The sequence below is a fragment of the Prionailurus viverrinus genome, chromosome A1, assembly GCF_022837055.1.
Source record: "Prionailurus viverrinus isolate Anna chromosome A1, UM_Priviv_1.0, whole genome shotgun sequence".
Classification (NCBI taxonomy): Eukaryota; Metazoa; Chordata; class Mammalia; order Carnivora; family Felidae; genus Prionailurus; species Prionailurus viverrinus.
This window is the reverse complement of record NC_062561.1, coordinates 85,101,257-85,124,745: the sequence shown is the minus strand read 5'-3', so window position 1 is coordinate 85,124,745 and position 23,489 is coordinate 85,101,257. Positions and strand designations below refer to the sequence as shown.

Below are 23,489 nucleotides of genomic sequence, written 5' to 3'. Positions count from 1 at the left end.
GGAATAAATCTAACCAAAGAGGTGAAAAATCTATACAGTGAAAACTATAGAAAGCTTATGACAGAAATTGGAGAAGACACAAAGAAATGGAAAAAGATTCCATGCTCCTGGATAGGAAGAACAAATATTGTTAAAATGTCAGTACTAACCAAAGCAATCTACATATTCAATGCAATCCCTATTGAAATAACAGCAGCATTCTTCACAGAGCTAGAACAAATCAGCTCTAAAATTTGTATGGAATCAGAAAAGACCTCAAGTAGCCAAAGCAATCTTGAAAAAGAAATCCATAGCAGGAGGCATCCTAGACTTCAAGCTATACTACAAAGCTGTAATCATCAAGACAGCATGGTACTGGCACAAGAACAGACACTCAGATCAATGGAACAGAATAGAGAACCCAGAAATGGACCCACAAAAGTATGGCCAACTAATCTTTGACAAAGCAGGAAAGAATATCCAACAAGTCCCTTCAGCAAGTGGTGCTGGGAAAACTGGACAGTGACATGCAGAAGAATGAACCTGGACCACGTTCTTACACCATACACAAAAACAAACTCAAAATGGATGAAAGACCTAAATGTGAGACAGGAAACCATCAAAATCCTTGAGGAGAAAGCAGGCAAAAACCTCTTTGATCTTGCCCGCAGCAGTTTCTTAATCAACACGTTTTCGGAGACAAGGGAAACAAAAGTAAAAATGAACTACTGGGACCTCATCAAAATAAAAAGCTTCTGCACACCAAAGGAAACAATCACCAAAACTAAAAGGCAACCCACAGAATGGGAGAAGATATTTTCAAACGACATATCAGATAAAGTATTACTACCCAAAATCTATAAAGAACTTATCAAACTCAACACCCAACATCCAGTGAAGAAATGGGCAAAAGACATGAATAGACACGTCTCCAAAGAAGACATCCAGATGGCCAACTGACACATGAAAAAATGCTCAACACCACTCATCATCAGGGAAATACAAATCAAAACCACAAAGAGATACCACCTTACATCTCTCAGAATGGCTAACATTAACAACTCAGGCAACAACAGATGTTGGCAAGGATGGGGGGAAAGAGGATCTCTTTTGCGTTATTGGTGGGAATGCAAGCTGGTGCAGCCACTCTGGAAAACAGTATGGAGGTTCCTCAAAAAACTAAAAATAGAACTACCCTATAACCCAGTGATTGTTTTACTAGGAATTTTTATCCAAGGGATACAGGTGTGCTGTTTTGAAGGGACACATGAACCCCCATGTTTATAGCAGCACTATCAACAATACCCAAAGTATGGAAAGAGCCCAAATGTCCATCGATGGATGAATGGATAAAGAAGGTGTGGTGTGTGTGTGTGTGTGTGTGTGTGTGTGTATACATAATGGAGTATTACTCGGCAATCAAAAAGAATGAAATCTTGCCATTTGCAACTACTTGGATGGAACTGCATGGCATTACGCTAAGTGAAATTAGTCACTCAGAGAAAGACAAAAATCATATGACTTCACTCATATGAAGACTTTAAGAAACAAAACAGATGAACATAAGGGAAGGGAAACAAAAATAATATAAAAACAGGGAGGGGGACAGAAGAGATGAGACTCATAAGTATGGAGAACAGAGGGTTACAAGATGATTTATGGGAGGGAGGATGGGCTAAATGGGCAGGGGCACTGAGGAATCTACTCCTGAAATCATTGTTCCACTATATGCTAGCTAATTTGGACTTAAATAAAAAACAAAAACAAAAACAAAATAAATAAATAAATAAATAAACAAACAAACAAATAAATAAGCATATATAAATGGAGTAAATTGTTGGAGGAAATCCACCATGCTAACTACAATAAAGAGAAATTAGAGCTTGATATAGCAATATCAAATTACATTTCAAAACAATATAATATTGATAAATAAAGACATTGCATAATGTAAAAGGAACAATTTGTAAGACAATAAAACAATTCTTAATATGTATAGCCTCACAATGAAGCATCAGATTGTGTGAAACAAGCATATAAACACAGAAATGAAAGGAGGTCTAGACTAAACCACTGTAATATTTGGAGTTTTCAAACTACTCTATCACTAATGTTCAGATCCAGGTGTCAGGAAATCAGAGAAGACATGAATGAACTAAAAAGACCACCAATTAAGTGAATTCTGGAAAAGGCAAATTTGTGAACACAAATAATAATAATAATAATAAGTGTTTGACATTTTAGAGATGAAACAAATGACTAAGCAGGAAGAGAATTTTAAGGAAGTGAGTTACTCTGTGGAATTTTATAATGAGGGATGTATGTCATTATGCATTTGTCCAAATGCATAGAGTGATACCTAAGATGAACTACAAACTGATGATTGCAATGTATTCATATATGTTCATCCTCTATTACAAATGTATTCTGGTGAGTGATGTGGATAGAAGGAGAATCTATACATGTTTTGTGGTAGAGGGTATATGAGAAATATCAATACCTTCCTCTCAATATTGTTGTAAACTTAAAACTGCTCTAAAAAAAAAGGTTGGGGGAAAGGCTGAATAGTTTTCAAAACTTGATAAAAGTCTTAAATCTACTCCACCAAGAATTTAAGTGAGCTCCAAGTAGAAAACCTTAAGATGTTCAGAGAAAGACAAATTATAATCGTACTATCAAAAGTCAAAGACACAGGGAGAAACATGAAATCCAGGGGAAATCCAGGCCAGGGTGGTACAGAGACGTAAATCCATCGTTGGGTCAATCTCTGCTCCAAAGTAGGGGAAAATAAAACAAAAGTAGACAGAGAAGGACTTTCTGCCCCAGAGACCCAGGCCAGGGAGTGGTTTGTGGCTTGTGAGAATCTTGAAGAACCTAATGTACTACCACATTCTGGTAGGTGCCTCACAAGGAATATATAGTCACTCCTTTCCCTTTCAATTCTGTTTCTTTCTCTGAGGACATTCACTCCAGGAACTGAGATGATATTCACAAACATCAAATTTAACTTCTAAACATTGAAGTTCAGAAATAAATCCTAATTTCTTTTCTCCACCACCATTTGCACCACCTCAGGGAATGGCACCACTGTTATCAATCTAAGTGTTCAGGTCAGGGACCTAGGACTGTCAGGAGTCCTCGGCTCCCATTCAATCCTTCACTGAATGCAAAAGGTTCTACCTCAAAAGTACATTCCCTACTCTCTTTCTCACAGTTCACTACCACCCTTGGACTGTGGTAACCTCCTTCCAGGCCTCCCTGCCTCATCTGCACATGGCAGCCTGAGGGTCTTAAGCATGAATTTTACCTGCTCACTTAGGTAAAGCACAACATACTAACTGTCCTGAAAGTCTCTGCCTGCCCTCCCCACAAGCAGAACTTTCTTAATTCTTATGAAATAAACTAAGTGTATCCTGCCTCAGAGACTGGTCTTACGCTCCCCTTCTCTCATCCTCTGGTCTCTTCTGAGGCCCCTTCCCGAAGAATATTCTTGATTCCTGGACCACCATCCAATTATCTCAAATATCCTTCATTATTTATGGGCTTGTTTATGTATTTCTTATTGAGGCATCAAGTTTCATGAGTTTGGGATCCTCATAGCAAGTGCCTGGTGCTAAGAACTAAATTAACAATTACTAAGGAGTAGCAGGTTAAGGAGTGCAGAAACAAACAAAAATCTTATGAAATAGCTGTTATTACTTCCTTCTTTCAGGGAAGGTACCTGAGCCATCATTCCTATCTGGCACTCATCCTGTGTAAGTACTTATGGAGTTTTAGAAGCCTCTGATGCACCCTTTGTATGTGGTTTGTGACATGGACAGCAAGATATACATCTAGAGAACAGAGTTTTCATTAACTCAGCATTGTGTAGGCTGTGCACCCCTTTCTGCTTCCTAGGAGACTTCTAAATTTCAGGACTTTCCACCTTCTTCATCAAGGGCATCCTGTCATTCTTTGAGGACATGGAACATTCCAAAGTGCTATTCCTATTGTCTTCCAGAAAGCAGTCCAGCTTATACAAAATCCACAGTAGACACAGGTTATTGATCTGATCTATAAACTCCCTAGCATTCTCAAGCTGAGTGTAAAGACTTAGAAATTCAAGTGGAAAACTGCTGCTAGGAGGGCACCTTACAAGAAGATTTTCAACCCCAGGACATATGTCCTGCATGAAAGCTCTACCTTGCATAAAATTCACTCAGTCATTTCCACAAAAGCATTTTATAAGATATTTAAATGACCAAGATGCTCATTCCAGAATTTTTTATAACCACAAAAAATGATGAATAGAACTGTCCATTAATACAGGATTTGTTGAGAAAGCATTTTATGTCCCTCCATTGAAATGTTACCAAATTACTAGAAGTAAGACTTACATAGGCTTTTAATGACATAGGAATATGTTTATGAAATTATACACGATAAAACGAATCATTTAAAAGCAGGAATAAATAACTAAAATAAAAGTTATACTGCATAATCTTAAATTTTGAAATGCATAGAGGAATGACCAGTAGAAAACATGCTAATTATGAATGGTGTGTTATATCCAAAGAGAAGCTTCTTGTCAGTAATTTAACACTTTATTTGTTCTCCATCCCTGTTGTAACACAGTCTATAAGAAGATCTGGCAAGGATTGGCACCACTCCAAAGTGACTCCTTTAATGAGAAGAAAGGAATATAAACTCACACACCAATGTCCCCAAGTTCATACAACTAAACCTTAAAACCTTCAGGGAAGAAAGACTGCCTTAAAAATCGCTGTGATGCAGCCCTGGTAGATGGACTGGGGATACTTATGTGGTCTGACTTCAATAATTGCTCACCAAGGGGAAAGAAACAGGGAGAAAGCCCTACACTTCAGTGTGACTACAGCCACAATAGACACACTGGGGATAGGCATCTGTGCTGAATGCAGGTCTTGCCCACCAATGAAAGCCTCTCAGGGGACAAGGCAAGGAGAATGTCTTGCAATTTGGTGCAACTGCTTCCCAGCGGAAGGATAATGGCAGGCATTTGGTTTGATGGCTGACACCACCCAACTACATGCACACAATGGCCCCACCCAAGCCTCTAACCAGCAAAGGGGCCAAACCTTGTATGGTACACACATAGCAGGCTAAGTGAGGCCTTACAAGGGAGCCTTGGAGGAGGATGATATAGAAGGATCCTAGAATGATGTTGTCCCATGTATACAGCAGGATAACAGCTATATCAGTGCAATTAAATCAAAAAAATGACAGATGACATACCATAACAGACTCCCCACAATTAATCATGGTGAGGAGACTACTTAAAAAAATAGAAGCTAAGACACAGGTGGGTACCAGACTTCCAGATAAACTAACCACAAATGAAAAGGACACCACAGAAGCAGAGAGGGGAGAGGAATAGTCCCTACATAAGGTACCACAGATATGGACAACTTGAACTGGGAAGATGAGTCCCCATAATATCTGACTTTGAAACCCAATGGGACTTAACTTTGCAAGTTTATACACTGCAGAGATTAACTCGGGTATGTTAAAAATCAGTGAGCTTACCTCTGGGAGAGCCAGAGGGCAATAAAAAATCCTTTAAAGAGCCAGCATTACAACCCCTCTGACATACAGCATAGAAGCATCAGTTTGAAAAATACCCGGGGTAAAATTGAAAGATATTTATTTACTAACCTCAGAGCATGCACTGAAGTGGTAGAGATGTTTAGAAGACTTCTCCAAAAACAATAAAGCAGGGACCATCATTTCTTTTGCACCCCACTCAGCCTAGATAACCAGACACCTTGGGAACCAGTGTCAACCTTCCCCACCTACCTTGCTGATATTTTGGGCCCTGCCTTTTCCCTTAGCACACATCCCTTCTAACTTGCTTCAATCAGTATGAGATCCTCCAAAATGGGCTCGTTAATGCTCTCACTCTACAAACTGATCCAAGAGCAACCAGTGTCACTCTGAAGTAACACTTTCCCTGGGGAGAGGTGAAAATAACCACACACAAGTTCGAATTCAGCCTCAGGAGTGGGCTGATGGCAGACATCTGATCTGACAGCTGACCTCACTCACCAATAAAAACCTCACAGTGGGGATCACAAAGACAGAGAATTGTAGTTTGGGGTCATTGTAACCCCAACAGATTAGGATCAGACATTGGGTGTGACTGCAGGTCCTGCCAATCAATGAATGCCTCTTAGGGGGCAATGCAAGGACAGCACCCTGCAGACTGGTGAGATGGCAGCACTGACAAAAAGGTTGAGAGCAGCCATCTGGTCTGAACCAACTACAAGCCCAGGGTGGCCAAAGACTGGCCCTTTAACAGAATGGGAACTTAATACTGCCCACAACAGAGAAAGTGGGCCATGGCATCAAACTGTACTGAACACAGACACAACTCAGCCACAATAGTAGGCCACATACAACACATATAGGAGACATCCCCAAAGTCCCTGAAGTGCATACTTCTGGTGATGAGGAGACATTGCACTATAGGGCACTGCAAGACTTTTTCTACAGAAAGCCAGAACTTTTAAGTACAGAAGACATACCTGACAATCCTAAAATGCAGGAACAAACTCAGAAATTCAGACAAAATTAGGAGACGTAGGAATGTCTCCCAGATGATAAAACAACACAAAATCACAACAAAGGAGCTAAATGAAATGGAGATGAGCATATACCTGATAGAAAATTCAAGGTAATAGTCATAAAGACACATCTTGGACTTGAGACCAGCATGAGGATCTCAGTGAGCCCTTCAACAAAGAAATAGAAAATATATTTAAAAATAATCTATCAGATATGAAGAACCCTATAACTTAAATTTAAAATACACAGGAGGCAGAATAGGAGTTAAGATGTTAGAGTAGAAAGGATACCTTGGGCTTGTCTTGACCCTGGAACACAGCTAGATCAACATCAAATAATTTTGAACACCTAGGAAATCAATCTGCAGATTAAGAGAACAATCTGCATAATTTGAGATAATGAACATGGCAGGTATGCAGTGCAGTGAGGTGAATTGGGAGAGAGAAGGGCTGAGGTGCCACAGAGGGGAGAGATCCCCTTTTATGGAAAGGAGAAAGAGAGAGGAGGCAAGAGAATAGCGCATAGGGTTCACACAAGGAAAGCACTCCTCCTGAAAGTAGCTAGAGAGAAAGCGAAAACACATATGGGGGACTGCACAAGAAAACTTTTCCCCAAAAACACTGGTGGGGAAAAAGGAGAGGGTTACAATACCAACAGTTTTTATAAACAGAGGTATGCAAAGTCTGACGTTTTTGAGCTCATGGCCCGGTGGTGCTCTACTGAGGAAGTAGGGGAGAGACCCAGGATTGGGCAGCATGGTCTGAGGATCCCGTGGGTTCAATGGTGAGAAGTGTTTCCCCTGCATGGAGTGCATTTAATACAGGCAATATGGCTTTTGCATGGTCAAAAGATCCTGTGGGCACCATAGAGTTGCTCTGTTCGTAGACATAGCAACAAAGATGCTCAGTAAGAGCAGGAAACCCTGGCACCAGCTATGTGTTGTGATTTACTATAAACTCCAATGTTGCCACTGAGCAGTTCCATGACCCTTTTCTGGGAGAAGTCACCCATTGCTCAGTGACATCCTACCCTAGAGGATCAGTGGGATACTCAGCCACAGGATTCTCTGAAGTGTGGGAGTTTGAAACACAGCAGAGCCTCAGATGAAACTCTGGATGGAGATGCCGCCTTGTAGGTAGACTGTTCTGACACAGACAGGGGGAAGACGGAGAGCTGACGGCAGCCAGACACACAAGAGGGGTGACTTATTGTGCATCTGTGAGGGCAGGAAGTTCTGCTCTGGAAACTAGAGGGCTAGGAAAAGCCATTTTCAACCATTAGCTCAACAGCACTAATTGACCTCAGTTAGCTAAACAGAGCCACCAAGTGGAGAATGGGCCATTACACAAAGCCCTGTCTCTACCTCCGCCCCCCCCCCGCCCCCCCCCCGCACCCTGCAGCCAGTAGGGCAAGAGGGCCTGAAAATCAAACCAGCAGGCCCCTCCATTAGAAGACCATCACAAATCCCTTCCAAGTGTTTAGCTTACTGATCATAGATTACTGCAAATTTTCAACTCTAGGGGAAACTTGATCTAGCTTCCATTGGTTTGGTTTGTTTGTTTTGCTTCTGTTTGTTTTGTTTTTCCCTTGAATAAAGAAAGATAAATTTTTAAATTTACCAATATTTTGTCTTATTTAATTTTATTTATTTTCTTTTTTTTTAACCAATCATTTATTATCAACCAGATCAAAACACACCCAGGATCTAGCTTCCTTTATTTGATTTTTTTCAACTAAAATTATTTTTTTTTCCAAAATGAAATGACTGAGGAGTTCACATCAAAAGAAAGAAGAGGAAGGGGCACTTGGGTGGCTCAGTCAGTTTACCGTCCAATTTCTTTTCAAGTCATGATCTCATTATTTGTGAGTTCTAGCCCCACCTTGGGCTTTGTGCTGACAGCTCAGAACCTGAAACCTGCTTCAGATTCTGTGTTTCCCTCTCTGTTCCCATACCCCACTCACACACTGTCTCACTTTTCCTTAAAAGCAAATAAACAGGAAAGGAAGAAAGGAAGAGAAAAAGAGAAAGAAAGAAAGAAAGAAAGAAAGAAAGAAAGAAAGAAAGAGAAAGAAAGAAAGAAAGAAAGAAAGAAAGAAAGGTATGACAGACAGCGATCTAATCAATACAGATAAAAGTAAGATGTTTAAACTGGAATTAAAAAAAAATTATAAGGATCCTAGCTGGGCTTGAAAAATGAATAGAAGATACCAGAGAATCCCTTACAGCAGAGATAAAAGAACTAAAATCTAGTCAGGATGAAATAAAAATGCAATAACTGATATGCAAACCTCAATGGATGCCATGACAGTTAAGATGGACAAAGCAGTGAAATAAATTGGTAATATAGAAGATAAAATAATGGAAAATAATGAAGATGAAACAAAGAGGGATACAAAGGTAAGAGATTATAAAGGTAGAATTAGGGTTCTCAGAGACTTATTAAAATGGAATAACATTCTTATCATAGCATTTCCAGAAAAGGAAGAGAGAGAAAAAGTGGCAGAAGGTTTATGGTGAACACAATATAGGTGAAAATATACTAATGTGGGGAAAGAAAAAGACATAGAAATCCTAGAAGCACAGAGCACTACTATTCAATTCAACAAAAGTTGGGCATCGCCAAGGCATATCATAGTAGAATTCACAAAATAAATAGACAATGAAAGAATCCTGAAAGCAGCAAAGGGAAAAAAAATGTCTTTATCCTACAAGGGAACACAGATCAGCATCTTCAGATTTCTCCATAGAAACTTGACAAGCCAGAAGAAATTCCATTTTGTATTCAACGTGGTGAATGCGAAAAATATGAAGCCAAGAATAGTCTATCCAGCAAAACTATCATTCAAAATAGAAGGAGACATAAAGAGTTTCCCAGACAAACAAAAACTAAAGGTGTTTCTGACTGTTCATATAGTGGGCCGGGGGTGGGGTGTGGTGGCAGAGAATGAAAGCAAAAAAGACTAGAAAGAAACAGAATATCACAAAAATCCACCATTTTACAGGTAAAACAAAGGCACCAAATTCATATACTTTAGTAATCACTTTGAATGCCAATAAAAGACACAGGAAGCAGAATGGATAAAAACAAGACCCATCTATACACTGTCTACATGAGAATCATTTTAGACCTAAAGACATTGGCAGAGTGAAAGTGAGGGGTTGAGAACTATCTTTTATGCTAATGGGTTATTGGAATATCCATACTTATATCAGGCACGCTATATTTTAAAACAAAGAATATAAGAAGAGAGGTAGAAGTGCACTGTATCATGATCAGTTGGTCTATCCACCAAGAAGATCTAACAATTGTAAATATTTATGCTCTCAACTTGAAAACATACAAATGTATAAATCAATTAAAAATAACATAAATAAACTAATTGATTAAAAATACAGAAATAGGAGGGTACTTTAACACCACCTTTACAACAATTGACAGAATATCTAAGCAGAAATCAACAAGGGGACAATGGTGTTGAGTGACACATTGGACTAGATGGACAAAACATATATTCAGAACATTCATCCTAAAACAAAACAAAAAAAATGCACATTATTTTTAAGTGAACATGGAACATTCTCCAGAATAAACCACATGCTGTGTCACAAATCAGATCTCAACAAATACAGAATGATCATTCCATGCATATAAAATTTGAAGTCAACCACAAGAAAAATTTTGGAAAGCACTCATATCCATGGAGGTTAAAGAACATCCTACCAAAGAATGAATGGGTTTACAAGGAAATTAAAGAAGAAATTAAAAAAAAATACACGGAAGGCAATGAAAATGGAAACATGACAGTCCAAATCCTTTGGTATTAAGCAAAGGCAGGCCTAAGAGGGAAGCATTGTAATTCAAGCCAATCTCAAGAAGCAAGAAATGTACCAAATGCACAACCTAATTTTACACCTAAAGGAGCTAGAAAAGGAAAAGAAAATAATGTCTAAAGCCATCAGAAGAAAACAAATAATAAAGATTAGAGCAGAACTAAGTGATATATAAACTAAAAACAAAGCAAAACAAAACGAGCTAGTACTTTGAAATATATTATATATATATATATATATATATATATATATATATATATATATATTTTTTTTTTTTTTTTAAATGGGGGCCTGGGCAGCTCAGTCAGTTAAGTATCTGAATTCGGCTCAGGTCATGATCTCAGAGTTTGTGAGTTCATGACCCTGATTAGGCTCTGTAGTGACAGCTCAGAACCTGGAGTCTGCTTCAGATTCTGTGTCTCCCTCTCTCTCTGCCCATCCCCTGCCTATGGTTGTCTCTCTCTCTCAAAAATAAATAAACATTAGGGGCGCCTGGGTGGCTCAGTCAGTTGAGCATCCGACTTCAGCTCAGGTCACGATCTCGCGGTCCGTGAGTTCGAGCCCCGCATCGGGCTCTGGGCTGATGGCTCAGAGCCTGGAGCCTGCTTCCATTCTGTTTCTCCCCCTCTCTCTGCCCCTCCCCCGTTCATGCTCTGTCTCTCTCTGTCTCTAAAATAAATAAAACGTTAAAAAAATAATAAATAAATAAATAAATAAATATTTAAAAAATAACAAAAAATTGATTAACCCTCACCCAGACTTATTAGAAAGAGAAGAGAAATGAACCAAAGAAATAAAATCACATCTTCTTTGGAAGCAGGGGAGATCACAGCCAACACCACAGACACACAAACAAGTATAAGAGAATATTATGAAAAATTATGTCAACAAATTAGTCCATCTAGAAGAAATGGACAAATTTCTGAAAACATACATACTGCCAAAATTAAAACAGGAACAGATAGATTTGAACAGACAGATAACAAGCAATCAAAGTGAATCAGTAATCAAACATCTCCCAAGAAACAAAACTACAGTGCCAGATGGGTTCCCAGGGGAATTCTACCAAAAATTTAAAGACATTTGTGAACCAATAGTTCACAATAATTGAAATGGAAGGAAAACTTTCAAACTCATTCTGTATGGTCAGCATTACCTTGATTCTAAACCCAGACAAAGACCCCCACTAAAAAGGAGAATTACAGGCAAATATCCCTGATCCATATGCAAAAATTCCAATGATGATGCAAGAATTCCACCTGAATCCAACAGTACATTAAAAGAATTATTCACCATGACCAAGTGGGATTTATTATAGGGCTTCCAGGCTGGTTCACTACTCTCATACCAATCAAACTGATACACCACATTAATAGAAGAAAGAACAAGTACAATATGATCCTGTCAATAAATGCAGAAAAAGCATTTGACAATATACAGCATCCATTCTTGATTAAAAAACAACAACAACAACAACAAAGTAAGTATAGATGAAAAGTTACATATGAAAGATCCACTGTTAATATCATTTTCAAAGGGAAAAAAACAGAGCCTTTACTCTACAGTCAGGAACAAGGCAGGGATGTCCACTCTAACCATTACTATTTAACATAGTGCTGGAAGTCCTAGCTCACCAATCACAAAACAAATATTTTGCAGACTATGATTCTGGATTTCTCTCTTGTCAGCAAAAGAATGGACACAGAACTGAATATGAGGGAGGCGAATGTCTGGGAAGAGACAAGAACCCTGAACAGGGCTTTTGTCCCTGTATTTATGGAGCACTCAAGATCTTACACAAGTGGTGAACATGAAGAAAATAAGAGGTTACACACGTGGTGAACATGAAGAAACAATCAGACAGTAATCACTAACTTGTGTGAGTAAGAAGCAAGGTGTTCGGGGTTGGGGGGGCAAGCGTAGTTTGTGATCAAGGTTCATTGGCACCAGATGGAAAGTATTTTCCTGCACATGATATAACAATTTACTTGTGATTCCATTATAATATCTCGCTGGCTAATCCTGGGTGCTTTCACCCTGTGGTGGCATCTTTTCACCCTAAGCTTTTTCCTAACCCATTTATAGAAGTGGAGTCTATCCCCCCACACACACACACACAAATAAAAGACATTCAAATCAGCAAGGAATAAGTCAAAATTTCACTATTCCCACACAACATGATATTCTATGTTAAAAACTCAATACACTACCACCACCACCACAACAACAACAACAAAAAAATCACTAGAACTGATACATGATTTCAGCAAAGTCTGAAGATATAAAGCCAATATACAAAAATATTTTCCATTTCTACACACCAACAATGAAGACGCAGAAATAAAGGAATCTCTTTTACACTTGCACCAAAAACCATAAGATATGTAGGAATAAACCTAACCAAAAAGGTAAAATATCTGCATTCTGAAAATTACAGAATACTTAGGAAACTGCAGGTGACAGGAAGAAATTTAAAAATATTCCAGGCTAATGGGTTGGAAGAACAAATGTCGTTAAAACGATTATCCTACCAAAAGCATTCTACACATTTACTGCAGACCCTATCAAAATATCACCAGCGTATTTCAAAGAGCTAGAACAAAGATCCTAAAATTTGTATGGAACAACAAAACACCAAGAATAGCCAAAGCAGTGTTGAAAAGAATTGTATGGTAATTTGTGGGGAACAACAAGAGCCCATGAGTGGCCAAATAAATCTTGAAAAGGAAAACAATTTGGAGAGCCTACGTGTCTCCATCAGTTAAACGTCTGACTCTGTCTCAGCTCAGGTCATGATTTCATGATTTTATGAGTTTGAGCCCCACATCCGCCTCTACGCTGGTGACTTGAAGCCTGTGGGGATTCTCTCTCTCCCTCTCTATGCTCTCCCCCCACTCATGCTGTCCCTCTCTCTCAAGACAAATAAACATTATTTTAAAAAAAAAAAAAAGAAGAAAAGAAAAAGATGCTAGAGCCATCACAATACCAGACTTCAACCTGTGTTACAAAGCTGTAATCATCAAGACAGTATGGTACTGGCAGAAAAACAGACCAGAAAACCCAGAAGTTGACTCACAACTCTATGGTCAACTCATCATCAACAAAGCAGGAAAGAATATCCAATGGAAAGATAGACAGTCTCATCAAAAAAATTGTGTTGAGAAAACTGGACAGCAACATGCTGAAGAATGATACGGGACTGTATTCTTACACCATAAACAAAAATAAATTCAAAATAGATGAAATAACTAAATGTGAGAAAGAAAAGCATCAAAACCCTAGAGGAGAACACAGACAGTAACCTCTTTTACCTTAGCAATAGCAACTTTTCAAAAGACATGCCTCAGGAGGCAAGGGAAATAAAAGAAAAAATGAACTAGTGGGACTAGATAAAAAATTTCTGCATAGTGAAAGAGACAGGTAAACAGAGGTAGGGACTCATGTCTTCTGTAAACAACCATTTGCCTGGCGCCAGGATTTTGTTTTCTATTGAACCAAACCCCTATCACTGCATATCTTCAAAATCCCCTTTACCCCACATCCATAAGTTAATGTTCACAGTTTCATTGTCTCTTTGTGCATGTCTATCATGCTTGTAAGCCTTCTGATCTTAATAAAAACAGAGCAAAGACCCTTATTTGGGGTCTTGTCTCCTCCCGGACATTAACCTCTCTTGCATTTTTAATCCTGTGTCTCACTCTCTTGATGGACAAGAGAGAACTCCAGACCCAGAGTCTATGACAGGAAATAATCAGCAAAACTAAAAGCCTCTGAGATGGGAGAAAATATTTACAAATGACATATCTAATAAAAGGTTACTATCCAAATTTATTTTAAAAATTATCAAACTCAACACTTCCTAAAACAAATAATACAATTAAGAAATGGGCAGAAGAGGGGCACCTGGGTGTCTCATTCTGTTAAGTGCCTGACTTCAGCTCAGGTCATGATCTCTCAGTTTGTGAGCTCAAGCCCTGCATCAAACTGTTATCATTGCAGAGCCTTCTTGGGATCCTCTGTCTTTCTCTCTATGCCCCTCCTCTGCTCATGCTCTCTCTCAAAAATAAATAAACTTTAAAAAAAGAAATGCACAGAAGACATGAATAAACATTTTTCCAAAGAATTCCAGATGTTTAGCAGACACATGAAATGATGATGAACATCACTCATCATCAGGGATATATAAATCAAGACCACAATGAGATACCACCTCACACCTGTCAAAATGGCTAAACTTGACAACATAGGAAATAAGATGCGCCCATGAGGATGTGGAGAAAGCAAAAACCTCTTGCATTGCTGTTGGTGCAGTCATTCTGGAAAACAGTATGAAGATTCCTCATAAGTTAAAAGTAGAACTACCATGTGAACCAACAATTGGATTATCAGGTATTTACCCAAAGGATAGAAAAATGATTCCAAGGGAAATGTGCACCCTGTTGTTTACAGTAGCATTATCAAGAATAGCCAAAATATGGAAACAGCCCAAATGTCCACTGATTGATGAGTAAATAAAGAAAGAAGAGGTGGGTTTTCTTTTCAATAGAATATTACTTGGTGATCAAAAAGAATGAAATCTTGCCATTTGCAACAATGTGGACAGAACTAGAATGGATTATGCTAAGCAAAATAAGTCAAACAGAAAGACAAATGTCATTTTATTTCACTAATATGTGGCATTTAAGAAATAAAACAGATGAACATAGGGTAAGGGAAAAAAGAGAAGAGAAGGATGCAAACTGAAGGTTGTTGGAGGGGAGGTGGATGCGTGAATGGGTTAAATGAGTGATGGGTATTAAGGAGAGCACTTGCTTTGTTGAACACTGAGTGTTATTTCTAAATGATGAATCACTAAATTCTACCCATGAAACCAATATTACACTATTTGTTAACTAAGCAGAATTTAATACAAAATTCAAAAAAGAAAAAAGAAGCAACACGTTTAAACAAAGTAAACAAATAAAATGAAGTCAATTTTAGTCTTATTTCATGAGTTTAATTAGCAGCAGTGCCACTGGAGGAAGGAGTGTTTGGGAAGCACATGGAAGGAGAAGCATAAAAATGGGAGAAAGGGGATGAAACTATCTCAGCCTTCAAGATCTGTTCATCGCCTTTTTCCCTAAGAACTTATGTCACCTTCCCCACTGGGGATATCTTGGATTCTGGCTGGAGACCGCTGCCTGGAATCCATTGTCTGGGACACATGCCTAACCTAAATTTTAAGTAACTGGTGACTGCCCAAAGATAAGTCTCCCAGGGCACACTGGCACCCACAGGAAGCAGTGCAAGAGCAGGACCCACCAGGGCCATTGACCCACTGCACGGGAAGAAAATTGGGACCTCCACACAAGCCTCAATGTTTTTATTTTAAATGAAATAAAGGGTCAAATAATCAAAAAGGAAACAAGCCCCAAAGAAGAACTACACTTACTATGGGGAGGCTCACTATCCCTGCCTCAGTGGATGCAAATTCTGGAAAGAATTTTGGGTTAAAGAACAATAAATGGTATTTGTTTTGTGATATGCTCTCCCAAGATATTTTTGGAAAAGTCAATGCCCAAGGTGTCAGCTGGGATTTCAGCCCTGGCCTTGAACCTCCTAATGGCACTAATTTTCCAGAATCACCGTCTCCCCACAAGGGTTAAAATTCTTGTAAAGCCAGTTTAATTGTAATTATCTCCTTTATCTTTTGTTTGTCTGGAAACTCTTTATCTCCCTTTCAATTCTGAATGATAAGCTTGCCAGGTAAATTGGTTTTGGTTGCCATCTTTTGTTTTTTGTTTTTTGTTTTGTTTTGTTTTGTTTTTCCCTTCAGCATTTTGAATATATCTTGACACTCCCTTTGGCCCGCAAAACTTATGCTGAAAAAAAAGAAAAGAAAAAGAAAAACAATTGATATTTTTGTGGGGTTTCCCTTGTAGGTAACTAATTGCTTTTCTCTTGCTACTATCAAAATTACTTTTTATCGTTAATATTTGATATTTACTTTATTATGTGACATATTGTGAACCTCCTTGTGCTCATCTTGTTTGAAACTCTCTGACCTTACTCAACCTAGACATGTATTTCCCTTCCAGGCTGGGGTAGTTTCCAGCCATTATTTTTTTCAAGTGAGTTTTCTGCCTCATTCTGTATGTTCTCCTTCTTGGACCCTATAGTGAAAATTTTTATTTACTTGATGTTGAACAAAAGATTCCTTAACCTATCCTCATTTAAAAATATTTTCTCTTTTTTTCTTTTTTGGCTATTCAGCTTGGGTGTTTTCCATTAGCTGTCTCTAGATTTCTGATTTGCTCTTTTGCATCCCCTAATCTAATATTGATTTGCTCTAGGGTATTATTCATTTAAGTTATTGTAGTATTAAAAAATTATTGATTCTTTTAAAATATAATTTGTATCTCTTTTGAAGATACAAATTGAAGAGTGTTGAAGAGTTCATTCATTCTTCTCTTCAGTCCATTATGTCCATTACTTTGAACTATCTATCAGGTGGATTGCTTATTACTGTTTCATTTAGCTCTTTTCCTGGGTTTTTGTCTTTTCCTTCATTTGGAGCATCTTTATGTCTCCTATTTTTGCTTCACTCTCTGGAAGAACAGGTATTTCCTCTCAACTTGAAGGAATGGTCTTATATATGGACATCCTATTTGTAGGCTGTGTGTGATTGTTGTCTTTGGCTGGCTCACTTGATATGTGGTTCATGTTGGCTGTGCATCCCACTGAACTCTCTGCTGGGGTTTCCCTGCTGTATTAGCTGGAGATGAACTAGGAGTAGGCAAGGGCAGGCTGGACTCTCCACAGAAAGCTGGGCATAGCAGGACAGAATTAAATATAGTGTATACAAGCCAACAGGTCCTGGGGCTCCTTGTGCAGTAGTACCACTGGTGGGTTGCCTGAAGCAGAGGCAGGTGGGGACTGGGTGACCTCAGCCACTCTGCTCAAAGAGCACTCTGGGAAGACACTGGGAATTAAAGTGGTGTAGGCTAGGAGTGATAAGGTGTGTTTTGTACTTGTGTCACCTTGGTGAAACAGCCGGAGACATGGTGAATACTAATCAGGAGTATTTTGGTGTGCACTGTGTTGGGGTAACCTCGGTGGAATGATTAGGACTGGTGTGGGATAGGGGCCTGGAGCTCAGTGAGGCAGCAGGGAAGCTGCGTAAACTGAACGCTGCTTCTGTTCACACTATCAAGGTTGATGGGAATGTAAACTGTGGAACTCATTAAAGGTTACTCAGACCTTTCAAATTGGAAACAGTTCTAACTGCTCCCATGCTGTTGGAAGTGTTCTTGAGATGGTTCCTTTCTATTCTAGCTGTCATTTATACTGTGACCATTTACTAGTAATATAGGACTGGTTCCTTTATATGCCAGTTACCAAATAAAATGCAGCTTTTATTGTTTTATCCCGTGTCCCATGTCAGAGGAAGCTCTTCAGGGTACCTCAGTACTATCCCTCCCTACTGCATCTTATGATGTTGGGGTGAGAATTTCCTTCTGTCTGGTGTCTTTATCTCTCTTGCCCTTCTCTGTGTGCTGTCTCTATTTGTTGTGTAGTTCTTCAGTACCACTCAGTTCTTCAGGGATAATTGTTCTATAAATAGGTTTATATTTGGTGTGTCTGTGGAGGTGGTTAGTGCAAGGTCTTCTTATATCAACCTCTTGGACATCATTCCCTATATACACAAATATAAAAATAATGAGGACTTCCAAAGTCATGCATGTTTCAGAAATTAGAACCCAGACAGCACGTGGGTGGGGAAAAGTGTGTTTCTGAAGTAGTAGGGCCAAGCCAGTAGGACATTATGTGTCATAACAGACTTATCATTGACTGGTAATAATTTCTGGATATTATCTATAATTTATTTTGTATTCCCCCATTCTCTTAGTTACCTGTACTTTTATTTATTTTTTTGATTTCTAGGTAAAATTAGTCTAAACATTTGTCACAACATTTCACCTTCTTAAAAAAACCCAGGACCAAATAACGATAAAAGGGCTTTCTACTCTATTTCTGAAAATAGTCTGGAAGGATTAATCAATTATTTCAAGAAGTTGGCACAGGACCATTTATTACTAGTTGGAACAGGGATCCCTGACAGTGTGAGTGATTCTTTGATGAGTTGGTTACCCCATGTGTATGAAAAATCCTCAACCAGCCTCACTGTCAACCATAAGTATTTTCAGCTTTGGTAATGCAGAACCCTGGCTTAGTGCTTGGTAAAGTAGTCAAACTGTAGGGAAGTCAGACCAGGACATTCTGGATATTCATACTTTTATTAATAGAGCATTATAGAGCCTGGATTAAGTGCAAGACAATATGCTTAGGACAATTAAAATTGCCTGTCGTGTAAGCAATAAGTCAACTACCCTGTAGGAAACACATTTTAGTTGGATGCTTTTAACAGCTCTGTTTTATAGCAACCAACATAGAAGTGTGTTCAGGGAAAGGAGACGTGGTAAGGTAAAGAAAGTGAGATGAGGAGTCAGGCGTAGGGGGTTAGATAGTTGCCAATGGTAATGGACTGAAAAATGGGTGGGTATGGTTATGGGGAAACAGAAGGATCCCAGAAGAGGAGCAAGATGAGGAAGGGCAGAGGGTAAGGGACACATACAGGAAGTCTGAGGAGTTTTCACAAGAAGGGAGAGTCCAGGTGGGAACCAGAATGTGTGTGTCCCTTGCCATATATCTCCTACATGTTGCCTTTTGTAGAAGATGAAGAGTTTGGAAGAAACGTTTGAGAAGGAAAGTGGGTGAATCAGAGCTGAATTTTACAGTAGTTATATGGCAGTATTGTGTACGAAGATTGGAACTCAGAGTTTAATATAAAGTAGACTTTTTATAATAATTCCTTTCAAGCTTTGGTTCTGAATTGTAAGCCTTCCACTTCTTTGAAACTGAAAGAGAGATGGCCTTTCTTAGAGATACTTTCAGCTTCTTACATTCAAGCACTAATCTAGTTTCCCTCATTAAATTTAATTTTAACAAAGGCAAGGAAGATAGGATAAATCTTCTCAATCATAATGTTTCAGAGTTACATCTCATGTCTCCTACTAGTTTTTAGAACATTCCATGTACTATTCAGGGCACTCCTGACATCCCTGATGTATCCTGTGTACAGAGGTAAAACTTGCATTGATGAGAGGGGATTCCTAAATTCCTCTATTCTTTTTCTGAGGAAAGAAAGTGAGGATGGTGCCAATGGACTCCCTACCTTTCTCATTACCATAGAGACTAGGTTTTGCAGCCACATTTGAAGCTTCACAGATCCTAGGTGACTTGAATTGTACTTTCTGCAAAAAGTATTATGACTGGGTCTCTGGGCACAAAACCTTCCTCTACTTGGTCAGGGCAACAGGATGTCGTGGCCCCAGGATTTTGGTAAGCTTAGAGATGGAGATTGATGGGAGCCTGCTGGTTCTGTTCTACATTATTTTTTTTATTACCTAGTATTTTCTATTTTATTAATACACCATATTTTATCTGTTCAATTCAAAATGGATGATAGACCTAAATGTGGGATAGGAAACTGTGGGGAATAAGCTTAGAAATTCCCTGAGTTTACACCCATGGGTTCACAAGGCATAAAGAAATACATAGTCATAGGATGCTTATACCCGAGTTTGGGTAAACAAGACTGGTACCACAGAATAGGGAAGTGCAAAGGCACCAAGAATAAGGAGGTGCAAAGGCACCTCAAAATAGAGAGGGAGTGCAGACCCCCCAGAATAGAGAGGGGGCAAAGGCCCCAGAGGGACGGAAAGGCACCCAATACAAAGGTATATGAGGTAAGCAAGATTAGACGTTCTGGGTGGAAGAATCCCCCAATTTAGTGCTATAGCAAAAAGCTGCTGTCACAGGAGGAAAAGACCAAGTTAGGTAAACAGGTAAATTGAGCTACAGACCGTTGCACTGCAGGTGAAGCATTCCAGAGTGGAACTGGTTAACAAAAGAAAAGGTGCCTTGTTAACCCTGAGGTTATTACCCCTATCTGCCTTATCCCCTAGGATACCTAAGATAAACAGACATGGCGCCTCCTGTCTGACATTAACAACCATTGGCCCATCTGCCTAGCGCCAGGATTTTGTTTAATATTGACCCATACTCTAAACACCGTATATCTTCAAAATCCCGCTTTTCTCTCACATCCCCAAGTTAATGTGCCCATTTTCTTTGTCTCTTTGTGTGTGCCCATCATGTTTGTAAGCCTTCTGATATTAGTAAATATGGGGCAAGGACCCTTACTCAGGGCTCTTGTCTTTTCCCAGACATAGCCATCTCTTGCTTCTCATCCTGTGTCCCACTTTTTTGCTGGCCAAAAGAGAACTTTAGACTTAGAGTCTATGACAGGAAACCATTAATATCCTTGAAGGGAACACAGACAGTAACGTCTTTAACATTGGCTGTAGCAACTTCATACTAGACAAGTCTCCAGAGGCAAGACAAACAAAAACAATGATAATCTATTGGGACCTCATCAAGATAAAATCTTCTGCACAGGGAAGGAAACAATAAGCATATGTAAATGGCAACCTTCAGGATGGAGAAGATATTTGCAAATGATATGTCTGATAAAGGGTTCTTATCCAAAATATATTTTTAAAAAATTTATTAAACTCAATCCCTGAGGGGCACCTGGGCAGCTTAGTTAGTTGAACTTCTGACTCTTGGTTTTGGGTCAGGTCATGATCTCAGAGTTTTGTGAATTCAAATCCTGCATCTGGCTCTGTTTGGTATTTTCTGTCTCTTCATCTGTCCCTGCACCTCCCCTGCTTGCATTGCCTCTGACTATCTCAAAATAAATAAACTAAAAACAAACGAAAACAAAAACTCAGCACCTGAAAACTGAACAATCCAATTAGAACATGGGCAGAAGACACGAATAGACAATTTTCCAAAGAAGACATCCAAATTTCCAACAGACACATGAAAGATGCTCAACATCACTTATCATCAAGGAAATACAAATTAAAACTACAATGAGGTATGACCTCATACCTTTCAGAATGGCTAAAATCTATATCATAAGGACTTTGGCAAGGATCTCAGTTACATTGTTGACAGCAGTGCAAACTGGTGTAGTCACTCTGGAAAATAGTATATAGTTTACTAAAAAATTAAAAATGGAATGACCCAGCAATTTCACTAGTAACTACCCAAAGAGTATAAAAATACTAATTTGAAGGGATACACGCACCCTGATGTTTATAGCATCAATACCAACAACAACAACAAAAAATATGTAGCTAAATTATGGAGAGCCCAAGTGTCCATCAACTGTTGAAATGATAAAGAAGTTGCTCATATATACAATGGAATATTACTGAGAATAAGAAAAGAATGCAATTTTTTTTCATTTGCAATGACATGGATGGAGCTAGAAACTACAATGCTAAATGAAATGAGTCAGAGTAAAACAAATATTGCATGCTTTCAATCATATGTGGAATTTAATAAAGAAAAGAACATGGGGATTGGGGAAAGAGAGACAAAGGAAAAAACAAACTCTTAACTATAGATGACAAACTGATGTTTATTGGAAGGGAGGTAGGGATTGGGTAATATAGGTGGTAGGTATTAAGGAGGGCATTTATGTGATGCAAGTTTTATCAATAATCGCAGACAGGCCAGAGCTCAGGGGCATGTGACTTGCAGCAAACAGAGTAGACAGCAAGTGCTGCACTGAGCTCCTCTCAGGAGGTGGTTCTTCATCTATGCTGAGCAGCATTGGAGGGAAATATCTGCTGAGTATTCTTTTGTCCCTGGAGAGACATCTATGCAAATGCCATTCTCACAGATATGCTCCAAGAGTGAACAATGTCTTCCCTATGAGCCTTAGGTGTTCCTCAAATAATACCTTGTGCCCTTAGGTTGCTTGCCTGTCTTTTCACCAGGAGTAGGACAGAGTCCTCAGAGGTCTATCCCAGGCAAACACACTAACCTTTAAAAATCCAGTCTGAGCCACACTGGTTTCCAAAACTGGTGAAAATCAGTCCCTCCAGGTTTCCCAGCCAATGGTTTTGAGGAAGTGTTGTCCTTGTGCATTAGCCTGTGTTCCTCTTTCTCTCTGCCTCTCTCCTTTCTATATTACCAGGGCTCCCTCCCCTCTGCATAATCTGTAATCTGGTTCTCCCCCAAGCCACATCTCTGCACTTCCTACATTACTTGATGTGGTATCTTCTCTCCCTCTACTTGTGCTGTCTGTTCTGTCAGTCCTCAGGTAAAATTTATGGGTATTCAGAATGGTTTCATGATTATCTAGTTCTGTTAGAGTGATGAGACCAGCTTAGGGTGTACCATCTTAGCTCCCTCTGAGGGTTCTATAATGATTGGGTCTTAGTTTCAAATGCTTTTAATATTTTTTTAATTTTTTTAATATTTATTTATTTTTGGGAGACAGAGTCAGAGTGCAAGTAGAGGTGGGACAAAGAGAGAGGGAGACACAGAATCTTAAGCAGGCTCCAGGCTCTGAGCTGTCAGCATAGAGTCCGACATGAGGCTCGAACTCATGAAGCGTGGGATCATGACCTGGGCTGAAGTCGGACGCTAGACTGAGCCACCCAGAAACCTGAAGTGCTTTCAATATTTGTTGAAAGTATTAGTTTTAGTTCTATAATCTATTAATATGGTGCATCACATTGATTGATTTGGAAATGTTAAACATTTGTCTTTGAGAGATAATACGTGTTCATTGTATGTAATTATTTGTAATTTCAATTTTATTAGTTAACATATAATGCAATACTGGTTTCAGGAGTAGAATTCTGTGATCCGTCACTCACTGTATGTAATTGTTTTTATATGCTGCAATTTGCACGTTTTTAAAAAAATAATTCATGTGTCTACATTTATGAGATAATGGTCTGTAATTACTCATGATGGTTTTATCTGACTCTCTTTTCTGGGTCTCATACTGGCAGGTCTCATAAAATGAATTGGCAAATGATTGGTCAATTTCCCAGTTCATTCTCTGTTTTTGAAGGGTTTTCAAAGGATTGGCATATATTTTTTTAATCTTTCATAAATTAAGAAGAAATCCATGTGAGTTTGGACTTTTGTGTGTGTAAGAAATGTTTCTTTACTATTTTTACTTTTT

General features: G+C 38.8%; 1 long non-coding RNA gene across 2 annotated transcripts in view; it reads right to left on the bottom strand.

Annotated features, from left to right (window-relative positions):
* The window catches only part of LOC125168005 (uncharacterized), a 94,091-nt gene that overhangs the window by 47,655 nt on the left and 22,947 nt on the right, over positions 1 to 23,489 (bottom strand). The gene's annotated exons all lie outside the window — the stretch shown is intronic.